Source organism: Bos javanicus, chromosome 13, assembly GCF_032452875.1.
Source record: "Bos javanicus breed banteng chromosome 13, ARS-OSU_banteng_1.0, whole genome shotgun sequence".
Classification (NCBI taxonomy): domain Eukaryota; kingdom Metazoa; phylum Chordata; class Mammalia; order Artiodactyla; family Bovidae; genus Bos; species Bos javanicus.
This window is the reverse complement of record NC_083880.1, coordinates 32,664,455-32,688,671: the sequence shown is the minus strand read 5'-3', so window position 1 is coordinate 32,688,671 and position 24,217 is coordinate 32,664,455. Positions and strand designations below refer to the sequence as shown.

General features: G+C 41.5%; 1 protein-coding gene across 4 annotated transcripts in view; it reads right to left on the bottom strand.

Annotated features, from left to right (window-relative positions):
* Nucleotides 1–24,217, bottom strand: part of CACNB2 (calcium voltage-gated channel auxiliary subunit beta 2) — a 424,474-nt gene that overhangs the window by 386,859 nt on the left and 13,398 nt on the right. The gene's annotated exons all lie outside the window — the stretch shown is intronic.

Here is a 24,217-nt window from a genome sequence, read left to right as displayed (position 1 = left end):
CACTTGGCTTGAAGTTGCAATCACCTAGTGAATGTTCCATCTTCCCTTATAGCTGTGTTTGTGCTGATGGATATGAGAAGCAAGCTGAACGGCTTTCCCACCAGCCACCTGGCTCCTTTCTGTATTGTGATCCTTCTTCCCAGAGCATCTGAGAGTTCCTGTAACTTTACCAGGTCACATAGGTACTGAAGAGCAGAGTTTCAAAGAGGATAAATACAGTTTCCCACAGTCAACCTAAGCATTTCTGAGGAAGCTACAGGGTTGAGTAGCCCAATGAGAGAGAAAACGCTGGGTGGCCTCCCACCCCCTTGCACTCCCTGTCCCGGTCCCTAATCTATACCATTGTTCTCCTGCTTACAGGGTAGGAATAGAAATGCAATAATTGACTTGTGAACACAGAGGGGGATGGAGAGGGTGAGACGAATTGAAACAGTAGCACTGACATATATACACTGTGCACGCTAATTTGCTTCAGTCGTGTCCAACTCTTTGCAGTCCTATGGACTGTGGCACATGAGGCTTCTCTGTCCATGGGATTCTCCAAGCAAGAATACTGGAGTGGGTTGCGATGCCTTTCTCCAGAGGATCTTCCTGACCCAGGAATCAAACCCACATCTCTTGTGTCTCCTGCATTGGCAGGCAGGTTCTTTACTACTAGTGGCAACTGGAAAGCCCACACTACCATGTGTAAAATAGACAGCTAGTGAAAACCTGCTGTATAACACAGGGAGCTCAGCTCAGTGCCCTGTAATGACCTGGGAATGGGCAGGGAGGGAGGGGATATATGTATACATATAGCTGATTTACACTGTTGTACAGCAGAAACCAACCCAACACTGTAAAGCAAGTATAACTCTGGAAGATGTTAAAGGACAGTGAAGCCTGGTGTGTTGCAGTCCATGGGGTCATAATGAGTTGGACGCAACTTAGGGACTGAACAACAACAACAAAATAGAACCTAAGAATGATTCTTAATGACTCAGGTAACCACGATGGTGTGATCATTCACCTAGAGCTAAGTCAAGTGGACCTTAGGAAGCATCACTATGAACAAAGCAACTGAAGGTGACAGAATTCCGGTTGAGCTATTTCAAATCCTCAAAGACGATGCTGTGAAAGTGTTGCACTCAATAGGCCAGCAAATTTGGAAAACTCAGCGGTGGCCACAGGACTGGAAAAGGTCAGTTTTCATTCCAATCCCAAAGAAAGGCAATGCCAAAGAATGTTCAGACTACTGCACAATTGCATTCATCTCACACGCTAGCAAAGCAACCCTCAAATTTCTCCAAGCTAGGCTTCAACAGTATATGAACCGAGAACTTCCAGATGTTCAAGCTGGATTTAGAAAAGGCAGAGGAACCAGAGATCAAATTGCCAACATCCATTGGATCATAGAAAAAGCAAGAGAGTTTAAGAAAAACATCTACTTTTGCTTCACTGACTACGCTAAAGCCTTTGACAGTGTGGATCACAACAAACTGTGGAAAATTCTTCAAGAGATGAGAATACCAGACCACCTTACCTGCCTCCTGAGAAACCTGTATGCAGGACAAGAAGTAACAGTTAAAACCAGACATGGAACAACAGACTGGTTCCAAATTAGGAAAGGAATACGTCAAGGCTGTATAGTGTTACCTTGATTATTTAACTTCTATGCAGAATACATCATGTGAACTGCTGGGCTTGATAAAGCACAAGCTGGAATCAAGATTGCCAAAAGAAATATTAATAACCTCAGATATGCAGATGACACCACCCTATGGCAGAAAGTGAAGAGGAACTAAAGAGCCTCTTTTTTAAAAATTTTACTTATTTTTAATTGAAGTATAACTGCTTTATAGAATTTTGTTGTTTTCTGCCAAACATCAACATGAATCAGCCATAGGTACATCCATGAACGTGAAAGAGGAGAGTGAAAACACTGGCTTATGCATCCAGTCCCATTACTTCATGGCAATTAGATGGGGAAACAATGGAAACAGTGACAGGCTTTATTTTCTTGGGCTCCAAAATCCCTGCAGGTGGTGACTGCAGCCAAGAAACTAAAAGATGCTTGCTCCTTGGAAGAAAAGTTATGACAAAGCAGAGACGTTACTTTGCCAACAAAGGTCCATCTAGTCAAAGCTATGGTTTTTCCAGTAGTCATATATGGATTTGAGAATTGGACAATAAAGAAGGCTGAGCGCTAAAGAACTGATGCTTTTGAACTGTGGTGTTGGAGAAGACTCTGAAGAGTCCCTTGGATAGCAAGGAGATCAAACCAGTCAATACTAAAGGAAATCAACTCTAAGTATTCATTGGAAAGACTGATGCTGGAGCTCCAATACTTTTGGCCACCTGATGAGAAGAACTGACTTCTTAGAAAAGACCCTGATGCTGGGAAAGACTGAAGGCAGGAGGAGAAGGGGATGACAGAGGATGAAATGCCTGAATGGCATCACCGACTCAATGCACATGAGTTTGAGCAAGCTCACGGTGATGGTGAAGGACAGGGAAGCCTGGCATGCTGCAGTCCATGGGTTGCAAAGAAGCTGGACACACATAGGGACTGAAAAACAACAGCAAAAGAATGATTCTAGGTACTGTGCTATACTGCAGTACTATAGCAGGGCTCAGTCCTGTTGACTCTTTGCGACTGCACGGACTCTAGCCTGCCAGACTCCTCTGTCCGTGGGATTTTTCAGGCAAGAATATTGGAGTGGGTTGCCATTCGCTTCTTCAAGGGATCTTCCCAACTCAGGGATCGAGCCCAGGTTTCCTTTGTCTCTTGCACTGCAGGCAGATTCTTTAGCCGCTAAGCCATTGAGCAACTTCCCCTTTAAGAACAGGGTGGGGGTGGATAACAGGGGATGGGATAAGGCTAGCCTCAGGACTATAGAAACTTTCCAGTTCTAGTTTCGATAATTGGGAAGGAAAATAGGAAGCCAGTGGGATCTAGAAGAGACCTCAAAGGACTTCCCAGCTCTGTTCATTCCTTTCCTTCTTTCCCTCACTCTGGAGGGAACTGGGGACCCTCAACACTTTTCCCCTCCTCTTTCCTACCAGGGACTATACCTCATAAGGCAAAAGAGTTGGTGCCCAATAACTACCCTCAAAAGAGAAAAGTATACATAATCTCTTAAAGACATATACAGGAAGAGTTATGTCTGGAGATTAAAACAAAGGAATTTAAATAGAAGTGCTTATCCATTAATTCAGATTTGAACTGCCTTGATTTTTTAAGATTGATCACTGCTAACATATAACAAATACTTATGACCTTAATAACAATGTTAGATTATGTCTATTATCTCTAAAGTCATACATCGCTGGAAATATGTACACATTTATACATATATATGTACATATCTAGTCACATATGTATTACGGATGTAAGATCAAGTTCTATGTAGAGCCCAGCTTTCTCAAGAGATGCTTTTGACATGAAATCTAAAATAAAACACATTTGTGCCCCAGAAACCTACAACTCTTCAAACACAGAAATGTAAACAGCCACGGTCAACCTAACGTCAGCTTGAAGGGAAGTAAGAAGGCATATGGCATTTGTTAATATCCATCCTGCCCTTTAAAATGCCCCACACTTACAGAGAGAGCTATGAGAGAAAACCCTTATTTGGCGTTTGTTGAGATGGAGTAGGTTCTGAACAGTTTATTCTGAACTGATGGATGTTAATAAGTATTGGAAAGATACGGAAATATTTCCTCGGGTACAGAGGTGGTTCTGGCACGTGACACCACCAGCGTACCCTAGGGGGCGCACAGGGGCAGGGGTGCTGTTCCCCCATAACCTGGTTGGCCTCATCTTCTACCCACCCACCCACCAGCCACAGGAGATGGAATGTGCCATTTTTCTACCTTTGCTTTGACACAGGGTGAGCTTTTTAGCCTGGTCCATCCTTCCCTATTTCTCCACCTTGAACAGCCACTCCCCAACCTTTTTGACATCAGGGACGGGTTTCATGGAAGACAGTTTTTCCATGAGTGTGGTGGAGATGGTTTGGGGATGACTCAAGCACATTGACTTCCCTGGTGGCTCAGACGGTAAGGCGTCTGTTTACGACACAGGAGACCCGGGTTCGATCCCTGGGTTGGGAAGATCCCTTGGAGAAGGAAATGGCAATCCACTCCAGTACTATTGCCTGGAAAATCCCATGGACAGAGGAGCCCAGTAGGCTACAGTCCATGGGGTTGCAAAGAGTCGGAAATGACTGAGCGACTTCACGTTCAAGCACATTACATATATTGTGCTCTTTATTTTATTACATCAGTTCCACCTCAGATCATCAGGCATTAGATCTCAGAGGCCGGGGACCCCAGCCCTAGAACATTTCTCCCCATCTTTCAATATCCACCTCAATCCAGACCTTCTTGGTGACACTGTCTCCTTTTCCCATGACAGAATTCAGTCCCTTCCCTGTGTATCCAACATACTGTGCACACACCTCTATTACAGAACTCCTAACAATGGACTTTAAAGCACTAATATATTTAATGCAATTAATACTTTAATCTAGGCACCTTGTTGGAGAAGGCAATGGCAACCCACTCCAGTACTCTTGCCTGGAAAATCCCATGGACGGAGGAGCCTGGTGGGCTGCAGTCCATGGGGTCACTAGGAATCAGACGACTGAGTGACTTGACTTTCACTTTTCACTTTCATGCATTGGAGAAGGAAATGGCAACCTGCTCCAGTGTTCTTGCCTGGAGAATCCCAGGGATGGGGGAGCCTGGTGGGCTGCCGTCTATGGGGTCACACCGAGTCGGACGTGACTGAAGCGACTTAGGCACCTTGTTATTAATATTTCACTGAGATATAATTGACACATCACATTGGATTTGTTTCAGGGGTACAACATAATGATCTGATGTATATATATACTGTGAAATGATCACCATGATTACCACAATAGGTCTAGTTAATATCTACCACCACGTAAAGTTATAATTTTTGTTTTCTTGTGATGAGACTGTTGACTTAACTCTCCTAGCAACTTTCAAACACAGATAACGGTATGGTTAACTATAGTCACTATGCAGTCACTACATGCAGCACTTACCTAGGACTTATTTATCTTATAACTGGAAAGAACCTTGTTATTTTATTCTCTGTCTGGCCCTGTTTCTGGCAAAGACATGTTGCCTATTGGTGAATAAATGAATCAATGAAGGAACAAGCAGCTTTGAGTAACTGAGGGCCAGTAAACTTGGTACAAAGAAAGTCTGAGTCAAGAAGTACAGATATACTTGGTCTGTTTCTCATGTCATTTTCATAAACAACCAAAAAATGATCAAAGACATTATTTAAAAATACAGTGTCAATATCTTCAACCCTGAACCCAGAGTTGCTTTCTCTCTCTCTTTTTTTTTTGTTTGGATAAAAAAGACTAAACACAGGTGTGTGGTCCTGAAATAATTGTGTTTGAAAATTGGGTTACATGCTGGACTTCCCTGGTGGTACAGCGCTTAAGAACCCACCTGCCAATGCAGGGACATGGGTTGAATCCATGGTCTGTGAAGATTTCATGGAATAACGAAGCCCATGTACTGCAACTAGTGAAGCCCACGTGCCTAGAGCCTGAGCTCTGCAACAACAGAAGCCACCACAATGAAAAGCCACGACTAGAGAGTAATCCCTACTCACTGCAACTAGACAAAGTCTGCATGCAGCAACAAAGACCCAGTGCAGCCAATAAATAAATAAGAGTTTTTAAAAGTCTGGCTATGTACAATCATTTTTTAATCATTAAAATAGCTTATTATATTCATAGGACATACCACATCTTCAGGATGCTGACGCTTCCTGCAATTGACACTAACTGCAATTGAGAGCAACTGTGGAAAATGCTAGTGAAGTTGTTTTGAACTGTTTTATGGGAATATTGTGAACAGCTCCCCAAAGACCATTAGCATGCAGAGTTGTCTAACAGATACTAAGCAATTCTTCCAAAAGAGGGTAATTAGATAGGGTCAAGGGCAGTGTCTCTTGGTAACCAAATAACCTCATTTTCTCAAACAACTGCTCTCCCACAAATATATGGCCTGAGGCAGCAACAGAATGGCTGGTTCTCAACATTTAAGACTGCTAAGGACCCCTCCTACTCCAGCGGAAACCACTGTTAGAGAACCTGTTTAAAGGGTTTGCACAAATTCACTGAAAAAGCCACAACATGACATTCAGATAGCAGCTGTTTAGGGGCTATAAACCCTCTATCCTTCAACTTGATGAAAGTGAGGAAAATTGTACTTGTGTTGGCATGTGGTTTTATTTTATCTGTTGGAAAACTAAGCTTGGTGCTCTGTGATGATACAGAGGGGTGGGACTGGAGGATGGGGTGGAAGAGAGGTCCAAGATGGACGAGATATATGTATACATATAGCTGATTCACTTTGGTGTACAGCAGAAATTAACACAATGCTGTAAATCATTTTTTTAAAGGATTTTAAAAATGCGAAACTTTTAATCAAGTTGCCAGTAGAAAGAATGAGCCTCTGTCTGCCAGCTCTGCTTTGTCAGGTCCTTCAGTCAAGAAACATCTCTGAGGAGGTGGCAGGCAGGTCACGGCTATGGATTCCCTGGTGGGGCGACACTGCTTGTTCTCTGCACTCCTAAGGAGGCAGGCCTTCACCAGCAACCGCTCTGACCGTGGTCCTGGGGTCCTGTTCTCTCTCTTAAGAGCTTTGGCCCTTTATTCCACCTCATACCCTGCCCAGATCCTCCCACCTTAAGTCTTCCTCTTGCCCCTGCTGCTAAGTCACTTCAGTCGTGTCCGACTCTGTGCAACCCCATAGACAGCAGCCCATGAGGCTCCCCCGTCCCTGGGATTCTCCAGGCAAGAACACTGGAGTGGGTTGCCATTTCCTTCTCCAATGCATGAAAGTGAAAAGTGAAAGTGAAGTCGCTCAGTCGTGTCCGACCCTCAGCGACTCCATGGACTGCAGCCTACCAGGCTCCTCCATCCATAGGATTTTCCAGGCAAGAGTACTGGAGTGGGGTGCCATTGCCTTCTCCGCCTCTTGCCCCTAGCTATTTTGAAATTTCTTAAACCTACAGAAAAAGTAAAAGACAGACACAATTAATAATACCTGCATAAAACCATAAGGAGGTACCACTTCACACTGGTGAGAATGGCCATCATTAAAAAGCCTACAAACAACAAATGCTGGAGGGGGTGTGGCAAAAAGGGAACCCTCCAACACTACTGGTGGGAATGTAACTGATGCAGCGACTATGGAGAACAGTGAAGAGGTTCCTAAAAAAAAAACAACCTAGAAATAAAATTACCATATGATCCAGCAATCCCAATCCTGGCCATATATCCATACAAAACTGATCAAAAAGATACATGCCCCGCAATGTTCACAGCAGCATCATTTACAATAGCCAAGACATGGACATGATCTAAGTGTCCATCAACAAATGAATAAAGATGTGGTACGTACACACACACACACACACACACACAGGAATATTACTCAGCCACAAAAAAGAATGCAATAATGCCAACTGCAACAACATGGATGGACCTAAAGATTATTACACTAAGGGAAGTTATGTCAAACAGAGAAAGACAAATACCATATGATTGATATCACTTACGTGTAGAACCTAAAATGTGACACAAATTAACTTATTTATGAGACAGAAACAGACTCACAGACATAGACAACAGACATGTGGTTGCCAAGAGGGAGGGGGTTGGAGGAGAGATGGAGTGGGAGTTTGGGATTAGCAGATGCAAACAATTATATAGAGAACAGACAAACAACAAGGTCCTAATGTATAGCACAGAGAACAATATTTAATATCCTGTGATAAAACATAATGGAAAAAAATAAGAAAAAGAATGTATGTACGCATACCTGAGACACTTCACTGTACAGAAGTTAAACACAACACTGCAAATCAACTATATTTCAATAAAATGTTTCAAGTAATACCTGTATAACCCCCACTCAGATTTCCTAACTGTGAACAGCTTTCTCCCTCTCCATATACATTCAATACAAAACAAATGACCCTCCTGAGTCTTTGATTGTGCTGGACCCTGAGGCCACCTCAGCCCTTCGGACCCAAGGCTATGTCCGGTCTTGGCAGAGCCCTGGCTCGGGAGACTGGACCCCTTGCCTTACACCCTTGGTCAATAGTCATAGTCGTTGCTTGCAGCCCAATGACCCAGGACAGCCACACCACTTTCTTCCAGACTTTGAGCATCATCACTATTGTCTACATTTTCTCATTGCCCAACAAACATCTGAACATTTCCAAGAGGACACCAATTTGACCTAATAAATACCATGTACTTTTTAAGTGTATGAACTTGAGCAAATTACTATTCTATCTAAACCTCGACTCATCCTCTCTTAAATGGGGGTACTAATGGTGCCCACCTCAATGAGCTGTGCTAACAATGAAATAAAGTGCCTATCAGAGTGGCTGGCACATGGTTGCATTCAATAAATGTTAGTGATCACTATCATCTTTAGTCAAATAGTTTCTTTGACACTGATTGCTTTTCCAACTAGCCAACTCATCAGTGCATTCTTGCAAACCTTTCCACACCTCAGGACAACACACTGTAATCCATCATGACAGAGAGGCCGTGGGGGTCTGGTGCCCTCCTGAGGCAGGAGTTAGCTGGGTCCCAGGCTCCTGTTGGTTGACACTTCTTGATAAAGATACAATAGGAGCAGAGCCCTGCTTGAGTAAAAAGATAAGGCAACCACATTTTTCTCACTCTTGTGGTCAAGGAGACCGCCCAGACCACACAGCCCACAGAACAGATCCTCACAGGTCAGAGAAGAGAAGGGGGTGACAGCCCATAATGTGTCCTGCCAAGCTTCCAGAAACCCTTACACTGGAATCCATCTTGGCTGAAAGATGCACATGGACACAGGAGCGGGCCCTGAGTCAGATCAAACATGGGCAGGAGCAAGTTAATTGGCCAGAAGGAACCCAGAAAACTGCCACCATATAAGTGATTTGAGCCACTCCTATAGTGGGTAACTGACTCTGAGTCTACCTGGGTGTTCTTCCACACATACTTTGGTTCTAATAAATGCTCTACCTGCTTCACAATCTCTGTCTCTTTGTTGAATTCTTTCTTCAAAGATTGTAGACAAGGGCCTGCTTCAAGCCATTGCACCCCATGATCCCCCGAGATCACTCCTTCACTTCCAACTTCACCTCTCATCCATCTCTCCATACACCCAGGTTCCACACACATAAGGTAATTACCATCTCAGAAACACACTGCACACTTACCTTTGAAATTTCAAATTATTAACTTAAAATTTCAATTTGAAATTAAGTTGTTAAATTTAAATTGAATTTTAAATTGAAATTGAAAACTATTTGGGTGATACATGCTCAGATGCTCTCTCTCCTTACTATTTAGAATAAAAGATCACTTCCTCAGGGCTCACACAGGATTTTCTTCTGTACATACCACAAGCTCAGGAATGGTCATTTCTATGTCAGTAAGTCATGCCTTGGTTTACCACTTTCCTGGTAGTCACTGTCAACCTAATTTTTTCCTTCATGATCCATTCTGACCTCTTGATTCCTTTCAGGTAATAGTACTTGATCACGAGAGAACATCAGAATCCCTTGTGAACTATTTCCAAAAGGCACATGTCCTTAGACTTCCCTGGAAGTCCAGTGGTTAAAAATTTGCCTTGCAACGCAGGGGACGTGGGTTCAGTCCCCGGCTGGGGAACTAGGATCCCACACAGTGAGGAATAAGTCAAGCCTGAGGGCCCCAACTACTGAGACCACGCACTCTGGAGCCCATGAGCCACACTAGAGTCTGTGCACCATGACGAGAGATCCCACATGATGCAGCAAGATCCCGAGTGCCACAACTAAGACCCGACACAGACAAATGAATTTAAAAATAAAAATGCACACGTCCAGCTTCGATCCTAACAACACACTTGACCGTGAAATCGTTCGTAGAGATTTTGTCTGGACTCCTTAAGCACATCCTGCTCAGTCAAGGAACACCACTTGAAATCAGATTTAGAAGAAAGTAAATAATGTTCTTCTGTATAAGCCTCACCTTGGCAAGCCAGTAAGCATCCTCAAATAAATCAGCAAGAGAAGACCTATGAGCTTTGATTTTTTTCCCCCACGAGTCACTAACACGTACCAGGACATTCTGGCCCACCATGTGGCTTTTCTCCTTGCTGCAGCTCTCCCTGTAATTGCCAGAGAGTCAGATTACATGAGGACGTTAATTCCTCATTTTTCTTGGTATTAAACATCTATAAGCTTGAAGTCATAACTGCAAGAATGCAGTGAACAATAATTCACTGTGAGAAATGCAAGTACAGAAATTATTTTAAAATAGTAGCTCCAATCTTGACACGTATGATTTAGGTGTAAGATTATATTTTAAAATATAGCTGCTTTTAAATGAGAGGGAAAGGGTAAAAGGAAAACTTAGGTCACAGAACACACACTCACACATATATCTATAAATGTCTATGTCTGTGTACTCATGGCTGTCATGAAGCTAAGTGCAAAGAAAACATCTACTGTGGATGTGCAACAGTTTGTACACATTTTACCCATATGCTAAAGTGAGAACTGGATTCTGGGTTACACCGAGAAGTTGGATCTTTAAAAACCTCAAGCCTTTTATCATTTTACAGATATTGGCCATGTCCTTGGCTATAAGGGATCAAAGCCTTAGGAAGAGATCTTATACTCTGAAGAAACCGAATCATCTAAATAAAAGTTCATGAAATGATACAGAAAATTAAAGTGGGTTCATAATTAAGATGTTAATTTATTAGGTTGATTGCAGAACTACATGGTTGTTCCATTTCTACATCAATCATTGACATAAAGAGGGAAATGCATCTCTTTATTCCTTTAATATTCTAGCAAAAAAATGTTTCTCTGTCAGTTTTGGCATCCGTGCTTTTTAGTGTAAGTCTATTATTATGAAAAACTCAAGCTATAAGGAAACAAATTATATATGAAGCTAATTATATAAGTGTTTCTATCTGTTACAAGTTGGATTATGTCCCTACCAAATTTATATGTTGAAGTCCTGTCCCCCAACACCTCAGAATATGACTTTATTCGGAGACAGAGTCTTTAGAGAGGTAATTAAATTAAAATGAGGTCATTAGGATGGGCCCTAATCCAGTATGATTGATGTCCTTATAAAAAGGGGAATTGTAGACAGACACGCAACAGAGAGAACACCATGTGAACATGAAGATAGCCACCTACAAGCCACGGAAAGAGGCCTGGAACAACTTCTTCCTTCCTTGCCAACACCTTGACCTCAGATTCTTAGCCTCTAGACTGTGAAACAATAAATTTCTGTTGTTTAAGCCACCCAGTGTGCAATACTTTGTTACGAGAGCTCTGTTTATTTAACTTATATGCAGAGTACATCATGAGAAACGCTGGGCTGGAAGAAACACAAGCTGGAATCAAGATTGCCGGGAGAAATATCAATAACCTCAGATATGCAGATGACACCACCCTTATGGCAGAAAGTGAAGAGGAACTCAAAAGCCTCTTGATGAAAGTGAAAGTGGAGAGTGGAAAAGTTGGCTTAAAGCTCAACATTCAGAAAACGAAGATCATGGCATCTGGTCCCATCACTTCATGGGAAATAGATGGGGAAACAATGGAAACAGTGTCAGACTTTATTTTTTGGGGCTCCAAAATCACTGCAGATGGTGACTGCAGCCATGAAATTAAAAGACACTTACTCCTTGGAAGGAAAGTTATGACCAACCTAGATAGCATACTCAAAAGCAGAGACATTACTTTGCCAACAAAGGTCCGTCTAGTCAAGGCTATGGTTTTTCCTGTGGTCATGTATGGATGTGAGAGTTGGACTGTGAAGAAGGCTGAGTGCCAAAGAATTGATGCTTTTGAACTGTGGTGTTGGAGAAGACTCTCGAGACTCCCTTGGCCTGCAAGGAGATCCAACCTGTCCATTCTGAAGGAGATCAGCCCTGGGACTTCTTTGGAAGGAATGATGCTAAAGCTGAAACTCCAGTACTTTGGCCACCTCATGCGCAGAGTTGACTCATTGGAAAAGACTCTGATGCTGGGAGGGATTGGGGGCAGGAGGAGAAGGGGACGACAGAGGATGAGATGGCTGGATGGCATCACTGACTCGATGGACGTGAGTCTGAGTGAACTCCGGGAGTTGGTGATGGACAGGGAGGCCTGGCATGCTGCAATTGTCTCAAAGAGTTGGACAAGACTGAGCGACTGATCTGTTCTGATCTGAGCAAAGGAATACATTATCCACGTTATTTTTCTTTAAAATGAAAAATTTGCTTGCTTGTTTTGGGTGGGGAGCATTGCTTTAAAAAAAAAAAAAAAAGTGGTTGGCCATTTTTCAATTTTCAGATACAGCACCTGGACCAAAGAAATCAACAAATCTTCCCGTGGGAGTAAACCTCAAGGTTACATCTACATGAAAAAGACCCCCCACCCCCACCCCCGAGTCAGAGAAAGTAGCACTTTCCAGGAAAGAGGAACTGGTGAGGTCACAATGCCCAGACACTCAGGATGGAGAGGAAAACAGTCTAGCTCAAGTGTCCTTGTCAGAAGTCCAAAGAGTCAAGCTGTCTCCTGGGCTCTCCTATCACCAGATGTCAAGTATAAGAAGGAACGGAAGTTGGTACTTTTCTATGTGTATCAAAGACATAAGGAAATACGAAGGGAGATGTAAAGCCCTAAGCCAAATAAACCTCTAAAATTCAGGACTAGCTTACAGAGATGACACAGATGATGAAATGGTAGAAAGGGACCTCCTGAAGAACTTTCTATTTTCTCCCAACTACAAGTCAATAGAAGACTCTATAATAAAGTTCTCCCCTCCCCCAGTGAATCATTTTCCTGTTTTTTACCTCCTCCTTTATCCTCAAACTCTAAAACAAACAGAGGGTGAAAGGAAGCATTGTGATAAGCTCCGGGGCACGGCTGGGGCAATCAGTTCCTTTTCTCCATCTCAGGTCTTTGCAATAAGGACACACACTTGGTCAAGAATGTGGAAAAATGATAAGATGGGAATACGTAATTGTTAAACTATTACAAATATTTTCAAGACATCAGTAAAACTCTCAAAGAGGATTTCCTTAGCATCTGATAATCATCAGGTATGAAGATTTCAAAACATGTCAATAGAGAACAAAGATGCTGATGATATTTACATCTATGAAAGACAGAACAGGGAAAAGAGAACTATTTCTTGGTTGGACCAGACTTGGGTATGATGCCTGTGAAGACCTGAGACATGTGAATTATTAACATAGAGAGAAGTAACTAACCATTTCAGCATGACTCCTTAAGTTCAGGGTTCAGCTGAAACACACACTGCTTGGAAATTCACTGTTTAATGTAAACCTATTTTCTTAGTCATTCTAATTACTCCATATTAGATCACTTGTACATTCTTAATTAATTTAGGGGGCTAGTTTAGCTAGGACTTTGCATGGACTGGTCAAGCAGAAGACGAATACTAATGGAAGAAAATGGGGCATAAAAGGAAAGTATATTATAATTTGAAACGTATCTCAGAGTCTAAAATCTCAGAACACCTGGATAAATGATTCTGGGTTGTAAAATGATATTTTTAACTCTGTGGGGAAAAGATAGGCAAAGATAAAAAACTGTGTCAATCCACAAAATTATTTTAATAATGAGGAACCTTAATCATACCTAGTGTACAGGGTAAGTGTTCCAAATACATGAAAACAAACTGAAAATGAGGAAGACTGGTATAGAACCATGCCCTTGTTCTGCTACAAAAAGTATCTTCAAAAAGACTGATGAACCAATTAGCAAGGAAGCAATGGAGGTGCAGACTGACAACAGAATTGTGGACACAGTGGGGGAAGGAGATGGTGGGATGAATTGAGAGAATAGCATGGAAACATATACATTACCGTATGTAAAACAGCCAGTGGGAATTTGCTCTATGACGCAGGGAACTCAATCTGGTGCTCTGTGACTACCTAGACGGGCAGGATGGGGTGGGAGATGGGAGGGAGGTTCACGAGGGAGGGAACATATGTATACCTGTGGCTGATTCATGTTGATGTATGGCAGAAACCAATACCATATTGTAAATCAATCATCCTCTAATTCAAAATAAATTTTTTAAAAAGACATGTTAAGGCTAGTGATTTGTTGAAGTACAAAATCAAACTTTTAAAAAACACTTTCTAAATTACTTATGTCAACTCAAAGAAAAATGTACAACATTCTCAGTAACATAAAGGCATATACCATGGAAAGGACAGAGAACTGTTTTTTAAGGCTCAATATTTTTATACTGCCATATTTAAGAAAAATTCTTAAGAGAACTCAGAACCAATTCTGCCATTCACAAAATCTAAATGAATACTTAATAAGATACAAAGACATTTACAGGAAATCACAGTGGCAATAAATCTACTGCATTATTATTTATAGTTGTGTTTGTGATGAATACAGCCTAACACAGCAACAAGCCAGTATTTCAGGGCTGAGAGATTTACCCAACCTTAAACATATCAGTCCACACAGGCCTGGAGTCTGTAATCATTATCACAGTTTAATCTGTCTTCTGCAAAACAAAACTAAAAAATAGACTGTGTGTCTCTGTGATTAATCATTCATATTTAAAGCCAATCGGAACGAAGAAAAGGTCTAAAATAGCAGCTCCAAGAACATGGTACTGGAAAGCAATGGAATGTGTTTAGAATACCGTGTTCCGAAAAGCGTCATGCAACCTTCTGTTAAATGTGTGGTTCATTCCATTTTGTCATCCTGATTTGTATCCTGGAAGCCGTTATATGTGATAGGATTACTTCCTGACAATCGTAGCATACACAGGTTGATGAGCAAAATCCGAGATCAGTTGCAGAGTTCCTCCCCTTGAGCCTCCTCCCACCCACTCCCTTCAAATAATGATGCTTCTTGCAAAGTCCAAGAAGACTTGTTGATTTCTAAGGTTCAACTTTCTGCACAAAGGACTCTAGCTGGTACTCTTGTGTGTGTTAGTCACTCAGTTGTGTTCAACTCTTTGTGACTCTATGGACTATAGCCCGCCAGGTTCCTCTATCCATGGAATTCTCCAGGCAAGAATACTGGAGTGGGTAGCCTTTCCCTTCCCCAGGGGATCTTCCCAACCCAGGGATTGAACCCAGGTCTCCTGTGTTGCAGGCAGATTCTTTACCATCTGAGCCACCAGGAAAGCCCAGTTGGTACTCTAGGGTGACCTATTAAAATTAGGTGGGAAGAGCTGGTGAGTCCTGGATACACTTGGCAGAGTACAGCCGAGAGTTCGGAGGACCGGGTACCCTGAACCCTGAATGAAAGCTGCCAGGCTGAGAGATCATTAAAATAAAGCTAGCTGGCAGTTATCCCCTTACCATTTGGTGTTCATCCTAGGAATACTGCCAGGTACATAAACATAGCCAGGGAGAACATGTCTTTAAGAAAATGAAGAATTATCAAGAGAGGAAGAAGAGAAGAGGGTAGAAGAGAGAAGTAGTGGGACCGAATAAGCAGTTACTAACACTGCCACCCCCAACAAGCTGCTTTTCACTTTGATGACTAGCACTTCCTTGCAGATGTACATAGTTCCTCCTGACCTTGGCAGAATCCAATAATTTATACAGTTAGCCATTCTTGCACAATCTCCTAAAAAGAACAGCACAAATGTTCTATCCTTCAATGCCAGCAGGCCTTGCTGCTTCTGCCCTCCTATTTTTCTTCCAGGAAATTAATTTACTTGCTTAGGTACTGATGTAAAAATAAACGACCAGCTCTCCTCTCTCCCTCTCCATCTCTGACAACAGAAACTCAGATTTTTTTTTTCCTTTCTTTAGATGAAGTTGGGAGGAAACAGCTAATTTCTATGAAAACTTAATTATCTTCATCAACTAGAAATTTATGCTGGGCACGAAATCCAAAGGATTTTAACAACTGTAGCTTTTCCAGGTTTATTATTATGAGAAATGGAGTTCTCTTATTGATGAATCTGTTCACAGCACAAAGCCAAAGAGTACGAAGACTTTATACTATAATCAAAGACAGCCTGGATATCTTAATTATCTTAATAATAAATCCAAGATAACCACAGCTTGATATATTAAATAACTTTTAGGACATGAACACTCTGAGCAAGAATCTTCATTAATTCTAATTATGGTGCCTATAAGTCATGTTTAACACTTTTCACCCCTTAGTAAATTAAAATTAAAGTGCCTATTTACAAAGCACCAGAGAAGGCAATAGCACCCCACTCCAGTACTCTTGCCTGGAAAATCCCATGGGCGGAGGAGCCTGGTAGGCTGCAGTCCATGGGGTCGCGAAGAGTCGGACACGACTGAGCGACTTCCCTTTCACTTTTCACTTTCATGCATTGGAGAAGGAAATGGCAACCCACTCCAGTGTTCTTGCCTGGAGAATCCCAGGGACGGGGAGCCTGATGGGCTGCCGTCTATGGGGTCGCACAGAGTCGGACACGACTGAAGCGACTTAGCAGCAGCAGTTACAAAGCACAGGCCCTAATGAACCCCCCAAAAAAAAATTTCTAAAAGAGTCTGATGTTAAACCCAGGTGCTGTATATGTGTCTAACTTTACCCAAATTCACAGTAAGAATGATTTATGGGCCAACATCAGCCTCAGTTAAACCTCTGCATGATACTGCAGGTGATTCAGAGTTGAGTTCATTTTCAAATTTATCTTTTCAAAAACTGAGGGAAAAAAATGGACTTTCACAATTCCAAAAAGTGCCTGTTTCTGTGACTTTCATAGTAGGAAGGAAAAAAATAGACACTCTTCCAGTCATATTTCTCAGGGACCAGTAAGAGGGACAGAGTCTGCAAAATGGTGACAGCAGCTGGGAATCTGAGCAACCTGTGAGGAAAGAAGAGGGAAATGACACTTACTGTCTTCTTTTTAAAATCATGATGCGAGGGAAACCCGACAATGCTAGTGACATCCTCACCTTCTTATAAGGAAGGAAGTTAAGAGAATACCTTTGGATTCATCCTAAAAACACTGGTAGCAATCTTTCTCCACGTCTTCTTTGGCTGAAAGAAGGAAGCACTTGCAACTGCTTTTCGTTTTGACCTTTGTTACAAAGGACTGTAGCATCGTCAATGACAGCACAGATTCAGAATCAGCCCCCTGGATTCCAACCTTACTTGTCATGTGACTGTGGATGAGTTACCTCTCTGGGTCTTACTTGTCTCATTTGTAAAATGGAGCTATAGATAGAATATACACTAAATAACCATAACAGTCAACAACCATTATAACTTCCTCCGCTGTGGTCTATTTTTCATTCAGGTTTTAACTAATGTTCTAAATATGGAATAATGTTTATAAGTAAGAATAATAAACTCTTAAATATTAACTAAATAAATAAACTATTAAATATTTCATAAAGAATGCCGAGCACCAAAGAATTGATGCTTTTGAAGTGTGGTGCTGGAGAAGACTCTTGAGAGTCCCTTGGACAGCAAGGAGATCAAACCAGTCCATCCTAAAGGAAATCAACCCTGAACATTCATTGGAAGGACTGATGCTGAACCTGAAACTCCAATCCTTTGGCCACCTGATGCAAAGAGCCAACTCACTGGAAAAGACCCTGATGCTGGGAAAGATTGAAGGCAAAAGGAGAAAGGGGTGGCAGAGGACAAGATGGTTAGATAGCATCACTGACTCTATGGACGTGAATTTGAACAAACCCTGGGCAACAGTGGAGGACAGAGGAGCCTGGTGTGCTGCAGTCCATGGAGTCACAAAGAGTCATGACTTAGTGACTGAACAACAACAACAAAACAGTATTAACTAGATAGCAGGTACCGTTCTAGGCAATTTACCAGTTTTTACCCATGTGATTCTTACAACCAATTTTTGATGTGGCCACTATTTCCCAGATGAGGATGCTGAGTACAGAGATGAAGTCACTCATCCAAGGGCCAGCTAGTAAATAACAGAGGCAGAACCCAGACTCAGACTGGCTTCAGAGCCCCGGCTCTTACCACTGTCCTGCTTCTCTCTGTTTTTAAATGAATATAAAAAATTTATTGAAACAAATGTCCAGGTTGGTATAAACTCACTTTTTAAAAGGCTGGTATGGCACTTGTGAAGCAAGAACATATGTATCCTACAACACTAAACATCTTTCCATCCAAACTTGGAAAATCTGCCAGGCAAACACAGTTCCAGTCAGTGGGAAGATGAGACTAGACTGCAGATGCGCCATCCGTTGTAGAAGGAAGATACAAAATACCTTCCCTGTAAATTACAGAAAGTACCTTTTCCAAACGCATGCTGTAAACAGCAGATACTTTAACACAGAGCATTAATTATGCACCACATACTAACACAAATGACCTTTGAAATGTCAGACCCACATCTGAGCATCTAAGCTCCTCCATTTAAAAAAAATTCTCTTCCTGCCTCATTTCACCTAGTCACCATCATACTTTTTTACACGTGTTAATGTTCCAAGGAAGTAAGCTAATCATATCTAGGGGTGAATTCTAACTAGTCAAAAATACCTTTGCTGGCATTTTCTATAAATGTTTAGCCTGTCTCCCACGCCCATACCTATTTACAAAGCAAGTCAAACTGACAGTAAAAACTAATCTTCTTCTTGAAGAAAAACCTTTGATATAAATTTGCTAACATCATAATTTATATAACATAGAACTATGGAAATTCTAAGTTCAGTACGTAGTGAAACTATCTTGTATCTTGGTAACATTTTAAGTACAACACAAAGGAATGAGACTTAAAAAGCAAACAGATCAACCATAGTTAACTTTCCTTCTAATTGATGTTCCTCCTTGCAGTTTCCGAAAAGGAGTTCAATCTTTGAAATATTTGATATCCAAGGTCATCTAGGCTGCTACTTCGCAACCACCTTACACAGAGTAGAACCTTACACAGCCCATGGGAAGCCCCACTGATATCAGTCTCACACAGCCAACAATCTGTGTGGACCACGACTGTGATGTGAACCTCAGTGAACAGTGACACTCACTGATCAGAACTCAGACCCTTCCCTGAGCTTCAGCATGGAAACCATGTCCTGGGAGAAATGAACTAAGTTCATGAGGGAAAGAGCCTCTCTCATCCCCATCTTTGAAATATCATGGACTTTAAATAGGTTGATGATTTGAAGAACCAGAAGCTGCATTATTTGGTTAGCTTAGGGCGAACTGGTCAACCAACACAATGGTGTTCTGATCTAGAAAAGAAAAGTTCTTTTACCGTAGCTGTTATCCTGTTTGTGGACCTAAAGCAGAAACATATCTATAAGCAATTGCTCCTTAAGACTAATGAATCTTCTGAAAGAATTATTTGGTGGTGGTTTAGTCGCTAAGTCGTGTCCGACTCTTGCGGACTGTAGCCTGCCAGCCTCCTCTGTCCATGGGGATTCTCTAGGCAAGAATACTTGAGTAGGTTGCCAGTTCCTTCTCCAGGGGATCTTTCCAACCCAGGAATCGAACCCAGGCATCCTGCATTGCAGGCAGATTCTTTACCAACTGAGCTATGAGGGAAGCCGGAAGAATTATTTAGAGCAACACAAACACATGATGGTCAGAAATATACAACTAAAAGTTTGGGGGAAAGAAACCATGCTTTTACCTTTCTACTTGTAGCCTTCTTTCCTTTTCATCTTCTATCATATTTCAATATGTTCCAACATATTCCAACCAATAGTTCCAATTTTCCAACAAATAGCTATAGGGCCTGATTACAATGACTAATGGGCCATTTACCATAGAGTGTAACAAAATACTCTCATATGACTGTTCAGATTCTAAATTTATATATACATATTTATATATTTTATAATACATTTACATATACATTTATATATGTAAATGTATTATAAAATACAGACTTCCCTGGTGGCTCAGATGGTAAAAGTGTCTGCCTACAACGCAGGAGACCTGGGTTCTATCCCTGGGTTGGGAAGATCCCCTGGAGAAGGAAATGGCAACCCACTCCAGTATTCTTGCCTGGAAAATTCCATGGACAGAGGAGCCTGGTAGGCTACAGTTCATGGGGTTGCAAAGAGTCAGACACGACTGAGCGACTTCACTTCACTTCTTCATACATTTATAAGTATATGCCACACAATGACACATATTTATATCACACAATGCACCCTAGATCCAGCCACAGGTAAACTATGGCTTTGTTATCAAGGACATGGATATTAATACCACAATGAGCTATGACTACCCTGTCTGTTGTAAGAATGACTGAAATGAAAAATCATTGACAATACCAAGTGTGGGTGAAACTATGAAACAACAAATACTGTTCTCCACTGCTTGAGCAAGTGCAAATTGGTGCATTCCTTTGCATAAATGTTCTGCAGTATTTACTTGAGTTACACATATAACCCAGCAGTCTATTCAATGAACAACAATGTATTCACATATAAGATCACAGGAAGATACAGGAATGCACATCACAGCATGGCTGTCAATAACCCCAACTGGAAATGACTCAAAGTCCAGCAACAGTAGGGGAGATAAACCAGTTGTGGCATGTTCACCCAATGAAATACCATACAGCAAGGAAAATGAGCCAGTTATTGAAACATACAACATAGATGAATATAACAATGGTAAGTTCGAATCAAAGAATTTAGTCAGAAAACAACTCCATTTATACAAAATCCACAAAAGAGGCCAAGTGAATTATGGTCTCAGAAGGAGGGACAGTGTTTGCTTATCTTTAGCATGAAGGAAGAATTACTGATAGAGGTCAAAGGGGGCATCTTGGGTGCCAGTAATACTGATACCTATTTCTTGACCAGGCAGTTGGTTAACTTTGTGAGATCTCAGACTGAACACTTACAATTTGTGTATTTTTCAGTATATATGTTACATATCAATAAGAATGCTTATTATCTTTTTAATTAAAATTTTTGTTTTGGCTGCACCATTCAGCTTGTGGGATCTTTGTTCTCGAACCAGGGATTAAACCTGGTTCCTCAGCAATGAAAATCCTGAGTCCTAACCATGGACTGCCATGGAATTCCCAAGAATGTTTAAACATTAAAATTTTTAAAGTTAAAAATAAGCCTTTTACAGTTATTTTTAAAAACCTTTTAAAATTATATTAAAATTAAAAATAATATTTTTTAAAGAAAAAAATAGATCTACTTTCAAGCCCAACTGTCTACATATGTAGACAATTGTATTAGTTTACTAGGGCTGCCATAACAGAACAACAGAAATGTATTTTCTTACAGTCTGGAGGCTGGAAGTTCAAGGCCATGGTGCTGGCAGGGTTGTTTGCTGCTGAGATCTTTCTTCTTGGCTCAGGGACACCTACCTTCTCCCCACTGTCCTCTCAATGGCCTATTTCTTGTGCACGCACATTTTTGGGGCATCTTCTTTATAGGGGCATCAGATTAGGTCCCCACTCTTATGACCTCATTTAACCTTAATTACCTCTTTACTACCTTAACTGCCAAGTACAGTCACATTGGCAATTAGGGCTTCAACCTATGAACTCTGGGAGGGTTCCCAATTCAATCTATAAAAAACTCTTGGACACTGTCTTAATTAAAAAAAAAAAAAAGAATCCTTTTCTTTATGTAAAATGTGCACATTTTCAACCTCTAAAATATTTAAATCTCATTATCTTTAAGACCACCTCAAAGTACCTGGTGTTTCCCAAGTACTTTAAAGTCTTCATCATATGCAGTTTGTGAAAATGTTTAAGGTTTTCAAAATTACACGGAAATTATTTTTAATTCAAGGACAGGGAAAAAAACCTAATTATATTTTTAAATAGAACCCGGTTTTATTGACAAAACACCATTCCAATACCGATGATACACAAACTCTCGCCACAGACAAGTAATGAATTCAGATGCGGGTCACCTGTTTAACAAAACAACTACACGTGATAAGAAGGAAACATTGAGAAGGAGTACTTTCAAATGATTTAATGTAACACATACTTATTGTTACCACCTACCCTGCATTTCTGCAAATCCTCCAGTTAAACTTTAATCTATTAAATATTTAGTAATGCCAGGGTGGCTTATGCTTATTTTCAAATGGTCGCAAAATATGAACGTGAGTCTAACGGAATAGAGAATAAATTATCCAAGGAAAAAATATAATGTCTGACTCAGCATTCTTGCCAAAGATCCTGGTTATCCTTCTGTGACAGGATCAACGGGGCACCTTGGGGTTCATGATGCCTATATAATTATACCCCAAATCTAGGTCACAGCAAGCACCTCATTACACTGAGATTCAAAGAGCTACACCTTTATTTCAAGGAGACAAACTTTTAGGATAGTCTTTTTTCCAATGTGCTTACATGCTCACATATGTTTTGGCAATATATATTTAAATTAATACTAAGTCACTTGGTAGCTCTCTTTATCATTTATAACTGTTTCATGCACATAATCTCATATATCACCAAGAACACAACGCAAAAGGAAGTTACCGGAAGGAAAACCAAAGTCCAGTATATGCACTGTAGCAATCCCTATGGATTAAGTTACCAAAACTTCATGAAAGGAGAATTCAGACTCAAAGGGACAAGTGGAAAATGGTGCCCAACAACTGTCTTAAAAAGATATTTTTAGAGTTCAATGAGTCCCAATTTATTTCTATCACAGTATCTTTGCTCACTAGAAACACTGCAGTTTTTCTTTCCGTGCAGTTTTGACCAGCTACCTGTCACTCTGCAGGGCTTTGCTGCAGCCTCTGTTTCCTAAGAAGCTTATTTCTTTCTGCTTCAGATCCTTCAGTCTTCAGTCCTGAGATGATTACTCAGAGTGTGGATTCTAGCCCTCCAGGGTCAATCTCCCAGTCCCAAAGGCAGAATAAATATGGAGGCTTGAAATGGGAAAGGCCTTGGGTGATTTTCCTTTAACGGGCTCACCTAAGCCAAGTTTGAGGCTCTTGACTTAGACCCAGGACACCTGAATTCTACCCACGACAACATCAGGCCAACACACACACCCTTAGTGCCCATCACACCCTGCCCAGCAACTCTGCCACCACCAGAACGTGGGCCCTCATGTAGCTTCATCTTCCTTTCTATTTCTAAATGTCTTGGAGCCACAAAAGTTCCGCTCCTTCTTAACCAGCTGTCTTTTTCTAACTTCCTGCAACCAAAATACATCCCAGGTTGCAGAAACCAGAACCAGAGTTTTTCCAGTTGCCTGGAAAGTTACTGAGGTTACTCAGACTTACCGTTGGTGCCTTTGATGCAGGGAGCGGATGGCTGAACTCGGGTCATCCTTTTTCTGTGTCGGAAAAGTGGAAGGAGGCAGCGACCAGCCAAAAACAAAGTCCCCATGAATGTAACAGGTCAACATGTTTGGGCTGAACAGCTGCTAACTAACTTGGGGGAAAGACAAGGGGAAAGGACCCGAAAAGTAGTGAGGAAATGGTTTCCTTTCCAACAGAGACGGAGCAGCTCTCATGGCAGCCAATCATCATCTCCAGGAGTGAGATCTCACAGACAGATGATTTATGAGCCTGCTAACTAAAAGGGTGGTCCTTGCGCCAGGAAAGCAGAGTCACCCTAGCAAGCTCCTCCCACATCTCCCGTGCCACTGACAAGCATCAGCTTAAGATGCTCGTGTACCTATACCTGATGAGACTTTAGCCTCACCTGTAACCTATTGTCCTCAGAGATCTGGCTGCCTCTGCCCTTTCTCTGGGAATGAAAGTTCTTTCTGTAACCAAGGACAAGACTGTTTTGATGTTAGGGATCCTGACACTGCTTAGGGGGCAGTCCCAAACTCCTGAGCAAGAATCCACACGAACTGAGATAAAGGCTTTGTCTCCAAAGGCAGTTTCAATTACGACTCCAAGATACCCTGTGCTGTATTTGACCTCGGTACCCTTGGCCTTTTCAAGAGCAGGGTTAATCTCTTCTCCAAGCCAAGCCCCAGGTGAGAAGAAGAAAACTCCAGCTGGAGGAACACCCTTATCTCAACTCAGAGCAGGTGGTACGGATGCCTGCCACACCCCCCTGACCCCACCACCACTTTCACTTCCCCAATGAAACCCCCACACCTGGAATCATTTCTACAGGAGTTCACTGTTATGAAGAAATCCTTTGCAATGAAGTTTGCATTTCTCTTTCCCCAACGTGCTGGGAAATAATGTAATTACAACATACAGTCTCACTTAAAATTTAAATATATTAATTAAGAAGCTCCAATACTT